Source organism: Tupaia chinensis, unplaced genomic scaffold, assembly GCF_000334495.1.
Source record: "Tupaia chinensis unplaced genomic scaffold, TupChi_1.0 Scaffold149309_1, whole genome shotgun sequence".
Taxonomy (NCBI): domain Eukaryota; kingdom Metazoa; phylum Chordata; class Mammalia; order Scandentia; family Tupaiidae; genus Tupaia; species Tupaia belangeri.
In genome coordinates this window covers 275,448-286,078 of record NW_006209153.1, presented here as the reverse complement: position 1 = coordinate 286,078, position 10,631 = coordinate 275,448, and the positions used below count along the sequence as shown (strand labels likewise).

General features: G+C 43.1%; 2 pseudogenes; both read right to left on the bottom strand.

Moving 5' to 3' along the window:
• Positions 1-1,491: 1,491 nt before the first annotated feature.
• LOC102477479 (lysine-rich nucleolar protein 1-like) lies at positions 1,492-3,117 on the bottom strand (annotated as a pseudogene).
• Positions 3,118-9,671: 6,554 nt separating this feature from the next.
• LOC102475824 (ATP synthase subunit gamma, mitochondrial-like) overlaps positions 9,672-10,631 on the bottom strand; it is a 1,267-nt pseudogene continuing 307 nt past the window's right edge.

Sequence of the window (10,631 nt, the reverse complement as noted above, 5' to 3'; positions counted from 1 at the left end):
ATAGTGGGGAATATTTTAACCCTATTAGTATTTATATGTTTAGCTACAGTGCTCTTAGATCTGTCTAAAAACACATTGAAAGGATATTGGAGAGTGGAGAGACAAGAAAAAGGAAAATGAAACAGAGAGAAAAATAACAACAAAAAGAGAAAAAAAGGAAAAAATTTAAAATTTGTAATTACTGTTCTTTAAAAATAAATCACAAAATAGAAAATCGCGTGGTGCAAGTGCACCGCGTGAAAAATCTAGTTCACTGGAGCCATGTGGAACCTTCTCCTGAAGCCTGGCTTCTTCTGCCTGGGTGGGAGGAGCAGAGTGATAATTAACAAGAAAAAAGGTGGAACTAAGAGCCAGAGAAAAACTGTGCCTTTTTAAAAAAGTGTAAAAAGGAAAAATTACCAAAAAAAGAAAAAAAAAAGGGAAGACAGAAGCAGGGAGAGATAGGAACCGAGAGACAGAGATAGAAGGCTGGGGGGTGGGGACGGGGGGCTCCCTACCGCTAGCTCCTTTGTTGGAGGCTGAATTATCAGTAGAAAATCTTCATTCCCTTAAAAATCTAGTTCACTGGAGCCATGTGGAACCTTCTCCTGAAGGCCCGGCTTCTTCTGCCGCTAGCTCGTTTGTTGGAGGCTGAATTATCAGTAAAAAATCTTCATTCCCTTAAAAATCTAGTTCACTGGAGCCATGTGGAACCTTCTCGAATTATCATCTGTTTTCTGATGGCTGCCAAATGCTAATCTCTAGCTCAGACCTCTGTATCCAATTGCTTCTTGATTTCTTCTTCTAGATGTCTCAATAAGCACATCAAACTGAAGACCAAATCTATGGTCTTCCCCAAAGCACACCAAACCAAAGCTTTGTTTAATATGTCATTTCTTGGGTGATGACATTATCAATCAGCCAGAAACCTGGGATTCTGCTTTGTTATCCCCCTCCCTCATTCTGTTTCCAATCCACTCCCAACTTCCTGATTTATTTTTATTTTATTAGTATCTGTTGGACTGGTCCAATTTTCTTCATATTCCCTGGCATTCCAACCTGACCTATCATCTCTTACCCAGACTATACCAAAACCCTCCTGACTAGCTTTCTCATAGCTATTCTAGACCCTCTAGCCCATTCTCTTTGTTGCAGTCAAAGTGATATTTTAAGATCGTTATTAACATATACACTCCCATGTTTAAGACACCCCAATGGCCTTGTTTGTTTATTTGTTTGTTTTACATAAAGGCTAGAACCTCGGGCCTACAAAACCTGCACTGTCTGGTCCCCCACCCACCTCTCTGCTGCCATCTTCCATATTCCCACTCCTGCTCCTCCTGCTCTCTTTCTACTCCAGCCAAATGGTATTGCCACTTTCTGCAGGGCCTTTGCCATCAGAGTTCCTCAGAGTGAAACACCCTCCTCCGTGTGTGCTGTGCTCAGCTCAGTCCTACTAATTCTTTTTTTTTTTGGGGGGGGGAGCGGGGGGGCAGGGACAAACACTGAAGTTTAATCTTCCAACTTGATTGATCTAGAATCGTTCTAGTCAATATAAAAGATTTCGTTGGGGGCAGTGGAGAAGCCGAAGCCAGTTCCACGGTTGCACTTCCAACTCATGGCACGGTTGTAGTCCTACTGCAGGTTGTGCTGCAGGCTGTTGGCTCCTTTCTTGATGAGGGCCATGTTGGACCATCCACCCATGATAGGGGAGTGGGGAAGAGGTTTTTAAAGCCACCCATACGTTTGAGAAATGTCATTTTCTGTTCCTCGCTTTCAAAACCAGCAGTATCCCACTGGCCAAACTGGGTTCCCGTCCACTTCCTGTTTTCCAATGCTTCTGTTTTGCCCAACTCATGATCAGTCTCACCTGGTCTATGTGTACCTCATCCATGTTGCCCTTCTTTTCCAACACCACCTCTAGGTGTGCTCTGGTTCCTCCTCCCAAGGATATCCTGCTGCCCTACTCCTTCTTCTTCTTTTTCTTCCTTCTTCCTTCTTCCTTCTTCTTCCTTCTTCCTTCTTCCTTCTTATTCCTTCTTCCTTCTTCCTTCTTCTCCATGTCCTTCCTCTCCTTCTTCTTCCTTTTCAGAGCCAGCTCCTCAATGCCTTGCTGCTCCACCTTTTTCTTTGATTTCATTTTCTTCCTGGCAGGGGCCTTTGGCCCATCTTCTACCAGGATGTACTCTGGAGCCTCAGCTTTGACCAGCTTCTTTTTGCTAACTTTCCTAGGTCTGCTCTCCACAGACCTGGAGAGTTTTGAGTGGCCCTAGACAGTGTCTCCTTCCTGGTGGATTTTCTTCTTCTTCATCTTCCTGCTGTGTTCCCTGGGGCTCCCTTGCTTTCGTTTCTGCCCCAATGCTGTCCGCTCCTCACCCTCCTTCCTCTCAGAGCAATTCTACAGAGCATCCTCAGTCTTGCAGGACCAAGGGTCGCAGACTGAGAAGGCTGCACTGTCTTTGGCCTTTTTTTCCTTCTTGTGTTTTTTTAGCTTCTTGCCAACTCTGGTCACCTCTTTACTTGGTCTGTGGTCTGAGGAGGTCTTCGTCCCTGAGCTATGGGACACAGCCAGAATTAACAAGGACTTAATCTTTGTCTTCTTCTCCCCTTGTGGACCTTAGAATGACCAAGGGACTACTTCCTAGGGCTGGGTGACTTGTCTGCCCGTTGGGCTCCTCACTAAGAGTGCTGTGGCCTTTCTTCTCTTTTCTTAATTTGAGGCATCTTAGATGTCTGTCCTTGGACCACATTCTTAGAGAGGGACGTGGTTCTTACAGAAGAACTGTCAGAGAAATAATTATCACTATGTAAAACTGAGTATTGAGTCTCTGAGTCTTTAACTTTCTTCTTCTTCTTCTTCTTCTTCTTCTTCTTCTTCTTTTTCTTCTTCTTCTTCTTCTTCTCTCCTTCTCCTCCTCTTCGTCGCCCTCCTCCTCATCCTCCACCTTCTTCTTCTTCTTCTTTTTCTTCTCCTTCTTCTTCTCTCCTTCTCCTCCTCCTCTTCCTCGCCCTCCTCCTCATCCTCCTCCTTCTTCTCTTCTTCTTCTCTTCTTCTCTTCCTTCTCCTCCTCCTCCTCCTCCTTCTTCCTTTTCTGGGAGCCCAAGACCCAGGTCTACTTTTTGGATCTTGGTGATCATTCCCATAGGCCAGACTTCCCCGCCTCAGTCCTACTCATTCTTGGATCTCATTAGTACAAATCATCCCTGACTCTGGATGGTTCAACTCACAATTTTTTTCCAAGAGAGATTTTTTGCTACAAAGAATGTGTACTCACCAGAGAGACAGAGAGAGACAGAAAGCAAGAAATCACCCCCAAAGGGAGGCAACCATGCCATGATCCTTTCTCCTTCATTCTCCTCTCAGCATTTTGAGCATGCACACATACACATCTGGCAATTTTAAGCTGCTGGGTTCAGGACTTGAACAACAGTCAACTACATGGGAGTCCAACAACGTAACCATTATGCCATCTGCTGGTCCCTCAACTCACAAGTTTTTAGCTTTACAATGTGAAAACCATATGCATTCAATAAAAATCATACTTCAAAGTTTTGAATTTTGATCTTTTCCTGGGCTAGCAATATGCACTGTGATACTCTCTAGATGCTGAGCAGCTGCAACAAGCCACAGCTTTCAGTCACTCACGAAGATAAACAACTGATGCTTTATAGGGTACTATATTGAGAAATATCATGAGATATTCAACGCCTCATTGTAAAATGGGTTTTGTGGGGGGTGATTTTGCGTTCTATGGCTTTGTTCTGAGCATGTTCAAGTTAGGCTGGGCTAAGCTATACAGTTCAATAGGTTAAGTATACCAAACGCATGGTCAACATTTGATATTTTCAACTTCTGTGGGTTTAGAGATTGTAACCCCATCGTAAGTTGAGGCGCATCTGTATTGTGTTCCCAGCGAAACATTATCTAACCCTTATCCAGGCCAGGTTCTATGCATTACAAAAGCAAGTTATCTTCCTTCAGAGACCATAAGTCAGTTTGCACAATATACCCTCTGGTGTAATGATCTGCTCGATGCCTGTCTTCTTCTAGTAGACTATTCACTCTGAGAACAGGGGCGTCTATTTTGCTCACTATTTTCTCCCCAGGTGTCATTAGCATGGCACTCAGAAGGCTGTAGGTCCTCAATAAATATTTGTCATATGATAACTGAATGTGTAGAAGGAAAGGAAACAGAGCTGCTGGGCTGTGAGTTTTCTGAGGAGGTGAACTATGCTTAATTCATGGACATACCTCTGTCACCTGGGAAGTAGCTGTCTCTGTCTCTGATGCACCAACCCACTTTGAAAAGACTCTTGAGCTCTCAGTTTTTGAGCTGTGACTGTGCTTATCATTATGCTGAATGCTTCTCATATGTTATCCCACTTAATCCCAAAAAGAGCATGAAATGGGCATTAGTGCTTAATACTTATTTTTATAAATGAAGGAGCCTCATCAGCCAGTCTCAGTGGAAAACAGATGGCAGACTCAACTTTCAATTTCAGGAAAATTGCACAAAGGGACCATTGACAAAGCTGTGGGCAGGGGGAGAAGTAAGGGACAAGGGAGTCTGCAATACCTCAAAGCAAGTAGGAGCAAAGGAAGGTTTCATTGCTACCCCTAGGCCTAAAGTTTACCAGAACCTATCTGCAAAAATGGCAGAGGGTAGGGACCAGCCTGTTAAAAGTTGGGTTGATGTGGCCATCCCAGGGTAACAATAGGGAACCAGAATAAAATGCCTGGAACTTCCACCATCTCTGATACTCTACTCTGGCCCAACCTGACTAGCAGCTAGGGAGCAAGGGAATCCTTGATGCTATGGGTCAGCCTCCCAGGGCCTAGAACAGGCAGAGAAGGAGGGAGAATGGAGTTGGAGGTACAAACTAGAGACACCCAGCACAAGTCTCAAGAGCACAGTACTCCTCTCCAAGGTCTAGGCTGTCACTTCCATAGCCCTCCGAGCTCAGGGTTGCTATTCACCACCTTCTTGGAACAGAAATTGGAGAAGTGACAGTTCTTTCCCATCTGAGCACTGCTGAGTTGATATCCTGAGACTAAGTCACTAGCTGGGGCAGGGATGGCACAGGTAGCAATGAGATATCAGAAGTATAGAGAGGGCACACCAGCACAGCTGCCAACCCAGGTCCCCACCACAAATGTATTGGAAATGCCAGCAAAGGGAGAGAGGGAGAATGCCCTGAGCTCACAGTCCATAGGTTGACCATAATGTGACATCCAGCCACTTTGAAGACTCATGCTATCCTAATCTTATAGTTTAAAATAGATCATCTGGGACCGTCTATGACCTGGTGATTACAGCAGCTAAATCTCACATGGTCAATCATGCATTTCGAATCCAGGACCCAACAACTTGAGAAACACACCAGGTGCATGTGTGTGCATACCCAAAATCTGAAAGGAAGGAGAGATGGAGAAGAAAGAGTTGTGATATGAGTATTCTCCATGGAGGGTACTTTCTCTCTCTCCTACTGTCTGTCTTTCTCTAGAAAGTATACAAAACTTTTAAAATATAATAAAATAAAAAAGGGCATCTGAGCACACACTAGCTCCTTACTGTCCATTTTAGGCTGAATTAAACTTGATGGCTGTGGCTCTGGTGACCCTAAAGTATTCACGTAGGGACACTTTTCCAATGACACCCTCCCTGACCCTAGACTTCCTCAGTGAGTCAGTCTCTAAAGTGAAAAGGAGAGAACATGGGGCAGCCCTACATGTGCATCATTTTAATGACTATCTGCAAAACAGCTCAATAGTCGCTAGTGGGTGGGTTCCCTGGAAATACAATGAGCTATTTTTGTCTGGTATGAGCAATCACTCTAACACCTTCCTCTTTCTACAGCAGCTTTCAAGACTAGCAGACGTGCCAGCGGAAGTAGAAATCCAACAGTCACTAACCCTGGGACACTAAGTCTAGCAAACATCAGTAGTGACAGTCATTCTCTCAACTTTCTTAATAATTAAATCCAACAGCTGGTGGCCAGACTTTTTTGTTATTGTAGTGCCCTGGCTATCTGAAATTTGTTTCTTTGTCCAGTTTGTATATGCTTGTCATCAATAAGTTTTGGTATTAGATATGGCCCCTAATCTCACCATAGTAAAATATTTGCTGCCTTTTTTTTTTCTTTCCCAGATGGAAATGTTGAAGAGACACTGGTCATTGCTTCTACACCACTCAACTCAAGTTGGTTGGAGTTCAGACCAAATACTAGGTCATCAGAAAAGGCATGATGTATTTTTCTATATTTTTTCAATGCAAAATGTATCGTGACTTTTCTGACAACCCAATAGTGGCATTCAGTACAAAATATTAGGACAACAGAGCTAAGGACTGAAGTGGGTTGAATGGTCCCCACCTACCCTCAAATGATATTCCACCACCCCAGAACCTGTGAATGTTGTCTTATTTGGGAGAAGGATCTTTGCAGAAGCACTTGTTAACGATATTGAAATGAGATGGTCCTGGACTATTGTGGTGACCCCTAAATCCATTAATAGGCATCCTTATAAGGGAAAGACAGAGGGAGATTTGAGATGCATGGAGGAGAAGGTGATGTGATGGCAAAGCAGAGGCTAGAACGATGCAGCCCATGAGCCAAGGAATGCCTGGAGTCACCAGAAGCTGGGAGAGGCCAGGAGTGTTCTCTCCTGGATCCCCTGGAGAGAGTGCAACAGTTCTGCCAACGTCTGGATTTCAGACTCAGTTTCCAGACTGAGAGAGAAATTTCTACTGCTTTAAACCTCCAAGATTGCAGTACTTTGTTACAACAGTCACAAAAACCAATACAGAGACAGTTCAAATTCCCTGACTGAACTCCATTTTACAGATCAGGAAAATAGTAGCCTTAGCAAGTGACACACAATTTATGAACCATTTTCACATAGGTGATGGTGTGCTATCTTTACAGCAGCTCTGCAAAGCAGCAGTTACTGCCCAAAGAAGTAGTCACAAGTAGGTTCTGCTGGCAAAGCTCCTATTGGTTTTCCCATCAAATCACTGTCTGGGTCTCAGAGACATTCAGGAACACACTCATATCACATTAGCTATTGGGAAATAGGCTTGAAGTAAGATTTTTTTTTATGTCCCCACCCCCACTCTTAGAACTCCACCCAGGTACAAAGAGCTGCATCTGAAGCTCAACACTGTTGAACAATAAAGAGAAGGGATTGATAGAAGGACTTCAAAACCACAACCTAGATTCTGAGGCTGAGTAAAATTTGTCTCCAAATAAGAGGGTAGTAGCTGCAGGTTATTTAAATGAACCTCGCCTACATGCTCTTCATTTGCTTACAAAATATGTTTTAAGATCGGGACCAGCAGTTAGTGTAATGGCTATGTCGCTGGACTCCCACGTAGTCGACCACAGTTCGTGTCCCGGACCCAGTGGCTTAAAACTCACGCCGGGCACGTGTGCGTGCATGCCCAAGATCCCGAGAGGAGAATGGAGAATGGAGGAGAAGGGATTGCGGCGTGGCCATCCCCCCGGGGGGTGATTTCTCATTTTCTGTCTGTCTCTCTCTGTCTGTCTGGCAAGTGCACGCGCTCTATAGCAAAAAAAAAAAAAAAAAAAAAAACACCTCTCCAGTAAAAAAGAAAAATAGATTTTAATATTCTCCCAGCACCCAGAAAGCCAAGATAACCAACAGATATCCCAGGCCAATCTGGTTTTGGGGACCCTCAATTCAGATCTGTCTTGTAAAATGTCTTATTTATGTGCTACAAGGCGTACCACATCTAAGTCCCAAAGGTTCTCATGGTAATGAGCAGATAATTCAATTGAACATGTAATCAAAGAACAATAACAATTGTTCTTACACAAAATCCCCCTAGTTTGCAATTACTTAGTAGTTTAAATTCACTTCATTTGGAAGATTCTGCCTTTGAGGCAGGCTGAGACTCTCAATTGGAGGCCAATTAGATTAAATTAGGAGTGACACATTAGCAGGGGAGATGGAATTCATTTTGGGTTATTTGCAGCTTTAGTTATGATCCAGACACAGCTAAAGCCCTCCTTTGGAACATTTTCTCACCTCAGCGGGCACCAGAGGTGACTGGATTCCTGGAGAGGTGCTCCCAGTGATTTGTATAGCTAACCACATGCCCACGGCTGCTTCATCACTGGATTCTGCCCTAGATCCACTCTCCCAGCTACTATGGCAAAGTCAGAAAGTGAGGAATCCTAACAAGATCTTCCTTTTTCAAAAACATCTTTAGGGCCAGGCAATGTCACAGCAATAATGCAACTGGACGCACATGGGAAATAATGCAACTGAACCCACATGGGAAATAACACAACTAGACTTACATATGCTCCTTGATTCACCCCCAGGAGCTGCACAAATTTAAATTATACAATTTTATAGGTTGTTTGTTTGTTTGTTTAATTTGCTACAAGGTGTGTGTGCTCACCAGAGAGAGAAAACAGAGCAAGTCAGAAAGCACCCTCCCAAGAGGGATGGCCCTGCTACAAAAATGTAGGGCACATATGTACTCATGCCCAATGTGTTTCTCAAGCTGTCAGGTCTCAGACTCAGACCACACAGTTGGCCATGTGGGATCCAGCCCCTTATACTGGCCCCAATATTTCAAGTTTTATCATGTGTATTTTCATGGAACTGCCATCACAAGCAGAAAAATAAGCATATTCATTGTTCTTCAAATTTTCTTATACCTATTCATAATCTTTCCCTCTATACCTGCTTTTATGTCACTCAGGCAACCACTGGTCTGCTTTTTGTCACTATGAAATCGTTTATATTTCCTAGGATTTTATATAAATAGAATCATAGAACGCGTACTCTTTCGTCATTCTTTTACAGAGCAAAATTGAGATTTGTTTATATTGTTGTGAATTAACAATAATTAACCCATTTTTATTGCAAAATAGTGTTCTATTACATGGATATACCACAATCTACTTATCGATTTAGCTGTTGAGACATTTGAGCTACTGCGAATTTTGTTATTTCAAATAAAGCTGCTGTGGGGAACCAGCAGTTAGCGTAATGGCTATGTCGATGGACTCCCACATAGTCGACCGCGGGTCGCATCCCGGACCTGGAGGCCTAAAACTCAAGCCGGGCGCGTGTGCGTGCGTGCCCAAGATCCCGAGAGGAGAATGGAGGAGAAGGGATTGCGGCGTGACCATCCCCCCTGGGGGGTGATTTCTTGCTTTCTGTCCCTATGTCTCTCTCTGTCTGTCTGGCGAGCGCACGTGCCCTATAGCGAAAACCTCTCCAATAAATAAATAAATAAATAAATAAAGCTGCTGTGAATACTCTGTGCAAGTATTTGTATGAAATATGCTTTTATTTCTTTGGGGAAAACACCTAGGAGCAGAATGGCTGGTCATATAGTCAGTATATGGTTAACTTTTCAGAAACCGCCACTGTCCCAAAACCATGATACCGTTTTACAATCCCATTACCAGTGTATGAGAGTTCCAACAGATTTGTATCTTCAAGAGCCCCTACTGTGATCAGTCATTTTAATTTTAGTCATTTTAGTAGGTGTGGAGTATCTCATTGTGATTTTGGCTGTTCTAGGTTCTTGCATTTTGGTACGAATTTTATTTTTTTAATTTTTTTTCTTATTGTAAGTTATTTGTTGTAAGATAATTTACAAATATCTTGCTGTCTTTAACAGTTCAAAGGACCAACAATTTGTTCTGGACCAACAATTTCTTCTGACAAAGACAGCAGTAAGGTAAAACCAAAATCAGCTGACTCAATTTTCCTTCTTCACCTCTTATCTGAGGGTGAAACTGTATTTCCATTAATCCAGAGCTGCAGCACCAGAGATAATTTCAATCAATTCTTTGGGATGACAGCTTGGCGGGTGCGGTTGAATGTCAAAGTCAATTTGTCAATCATCTCAGAAGCATTCTTGCTGGCGTTGTCCATAGCTGTCATCCTGGCACTCTGCTCACTGGGAGTGGACACCTTCAGAGAGTAGTAACTGATATTAGCCAGATGGTATTCTTGGTAATTCTGCAGCACATCGGCATCAACATCATCACAGATACTCATACTTTCAGCACTTGCAATGGTATTCAGGGAAAAGATGGGTTTCTCTTCTGTCTTAGAAGAGATAACAGAGCTGAATCGATTAAAAATGATAGAGCCTTCATCTAACTCATATCCAGAATTCAGTAATTCAAGGGCAATGACAGATGCATCTCCAAAAGTAGGAGGCTTTTTTCCCACTTCTTTGAATGTCACTAGAAACTGGTCAGAATGAGTCCTATAAAGTATGCCCCTGATTTTATCACCAATTCCAACGAGCATAACTTCTTTTCCGGCTGCAGTGAGAGCAGCCACCTCGCTTTGCATCTGCTTAGCAACTGAGGAATGAATAGCACACCAATGAGGACACACCAATAAGGAGGTGTTTCTTCTTGTCTTCAGGCACCTTAACATCAGCTTTCTCATACAGAGCGGAAGATCCTATTCCATCCACGTGAGCAGGCTTCGGCTCCCTTTCAGCCTGAGTATATTTTGCTGCTGCTACCATTTTCATGGACTTGGTGATTTTCTGGATGTTTTTGATGGACTTTGTCACCTAGTAATTTTTTTAATTTTTTTTTTTTTTTTTTTTTTTTTTTTTTTTTTTTTAGAGACCCCAGCCTCCCGCCAA